We start from the raw sequence: 2,888 nt of genomic DNA, 5'->3' as shown, positions 1-2,888 counted from the left end.
CTTTTGTCAGTCTAAGGTGTTCCTGTATAGAGGTGTGGCTGGGGAGGGGTGGAGACTAGACACTCCCCCTCAGGGCTGGCGCTGAGCATCTTGCCTTATAGTTATTTAGGGAACGTGTTCTGTTCTCACTCCAGGGAGTAATCTGCCCAAACTGAAAAGTGACCAGACAGCCTGGGCTGCTGTTTACACTGAGGGTTTTCCCGTCTCTGTGTTCCTCCTCAGCAGCCACAGGAACCCCTGCTGTGACCCGCTGCATGGCTGGGATGCCCGTGGATCTTGCGTTTCCTTTCTTGCTTGCAGCTGTGTTCAGTGTCATGCATCCTGCCTTCACACAGGCCAGCAGGTGGCTGACGGGGGTTGGCCAGTCACCTTTCTTCTCTCGAAGGGTGAGATGGGGTTCTGTGCAGGATCGGGCTTCTTGCCTGGCAGCTAAGGTTGGAGTCCAGTGCCCTGTTCAGTTAATTACCATACGAGGTCTGTCGTGGATTCCCGGGTTGTCCTCATTACCCATGTTCCGCAGAGGGGCTTCTCCCCAGCTGTCAGGCCGCTGTGATGGCAGCTTCCCGAGCTCATCTGCCTACTTGGGCTGTGTCTCCCCGTCAGGACCCAAAGTGGGCTCCCGGCCCCCTTCACTTCCACTTGAGCAGCCTCACGTCCCATGACTGCATGGCGGGATCTCTAAACAAGGGGTCAGGTCATTGAACGTTTGCGTTACCAGAGTACACGTCAAAACGCTCTCTAGCTTCCATTTTTCTCTGGAGACACATGGTCTTCTAGGCCTGTTCTTCATGTTCCCACATTTGAAAGAACAATAAGTACAGACAAATATTTCATTAAGTGCAGTAATAAATGGTTACTAGTGTCGACACAAACAATCCATAATCAATCTATAAATCAACATGGGGGTGAGTTTCTTATATGAGCCCGTTTTGAGGACTGTAGCCCAGGAGAGAACGACCTTCAAGGGAGGAAGCGCTCTGAAGAAGCAGGGTGTACAGAGTGGTGGTGTGCGGTCCTGGAACCAGGAACATATATCACATACGACAGGAATATCTCTTACTCCAGTCACAAGATGCTTTCCTAGCACGGCAGGTCCATGGTCACACGATGAGCACAACAGGCCAGTAATTAACCCTTAGTTTCTGGGAAGAAATGCTTATCTTTAAAGAAATGATGATATGGGGGAGGCATACATCCCCATTTTTTTTTCACTGTTCAAAATTATCTTTATTTATTTAGTTGTTCATACATCCCTATTTTAAGGGCATCATTCTTGGCTTTGGGACACTGTAAATGTTAAAGCAGATGTACAAGCCATGCTCAACAGACTACATCAGGCCTTTCTGGAAAAACAAGATCAGGCTAAATTAGTTTTAAATCAAATGGCTTCCTCATATTCTACAGCATATGTTATTGCTTTTTATTTATTCATCACTAGCACTCAGCCTCACGGTGAGAAGGCCAGTATGGAGCAGTGGGGACTGAGGCAGATGGTGAGCTCATGTGCTGTGTAAGGGAGCAGTTACTGCTGCTCGGTTTAGCTGGTCATTTCACCTGGTAATGGGGGCCCACTGTGGCCAGATGGCCCAGTTTTTCAATAACTAGCTAGAAATCTGACTTTTTATGGGAAACATCCCAATTTTGAGTGTTGCAAAAAACAAAACAAGAAACTTGACCAAGTAAGAGAATCAGGACTCTTCAGCCCCTGGACCATCAGTCTAGAGAGCCAAAGCAGAGGAGTTGCGGGGCATGCGTGAAGTTTGCAGGCTGGCCCGCACGTTTCTCCAGAGACTGCTTGAGAACAACTGCTTCTCTCCTTATTTGCTCGGTGACATGTCCCTCATGCTGCTCTGGCAACCAGGGGACCCTTGGCAGACGCTCCCCTTTATTAGTGACAGTTGTGTGAGGACTATGGTCGTGAAACTCACTTACTACATTAGACAGGCTCCTGCAAAGTGGTAGGCAACCAAAACAATTTTTTTGGCAAATCAAATAATTTAAATCGCTTAGGTTTTCTACTCGAAAGGAACATTCGGCAAATGCTGTTTGTAGGCAGAGGAATTGTCCCCTCTCTGATTATTTCATAAATAGATGCTGGATTTCACATACGAGGCTTGCTGGAAGTGCAAGATGCACAGTGTGGACCTGATGTAGATCTGCCCTCTGATGGTGCCTGGAGAACTGACCTGCTGGGCGGTGCTTGCCCTCATTGTGGGACAGCAGACAAGCACAAGCTACCTGGTAATTGAGCAGCCTGGGGGCTCATTAACAAACCCACAGTTCTCGTGGCTCTGACATTCATTAATAGAAATACATGCAGGGATGTTGGCAGCCAGACTGCCCTGAGCAGAGTATCCTAACCTTTGCCACGTTCTCCTCCTGAGAACAGAATGCATTTTTGGTCTTCATTTAAGGAGGTGTCCTGTCAAATTACAGGCATTTTTATTGCAAGTGAAATTTCTGTCCCAGGTTGGCTGTGCTAAAGTACCTCCAGCAGACCAGTATTTTACTCTAGGCTCATACTGTTTTAAAATGTGTATTTTTTTGTTATTCAAGTATGGCAAGGCCAGCAAGTCAGGAGATGATTGCCATTGAAAACATGCTTTGTTACTCACAGATCTCAAGAGGAGGGGGCACATCACACCATGCAGGGCCACATGGGGAAGCACCAGGGCCAATAAGGAAGCAGAGGGAGCGGGAGGAACTGTGGGCAAGAGCCTCTATTGTGGTTTCTACGGGGAGAAACAGATGAGGCAGGGTAAGGCTGAGTAATTTCAGTGGGTGCTGGGGCACAGGGGCTGCCCTAGCTGTCAGCTACTGGCCCTGGAGAGATGAGGGCAGATGGACAGTGGCCAGAGTGTGAGACCCATAAAGGAGGTGGTGGGGTG

This window comes from Equus caballus, chromosome 20, assembly GCF_041296265.1.
Source record: "Equus caballus isolate H_3958 breed thoroughbred chromosome 20, TB-T2T, whole genome shotgun sequence".
Lineage (NCBI taxonomy): Eukaryota > Metazoa > Chordata > Mammalia > Perissodactyla > Equidae > Equus > Equus caballus.
The sequence above is the reverse complement of the archived record's forward strand: the minus strand, read 5'-3'. Positions refer to the sequence as shown.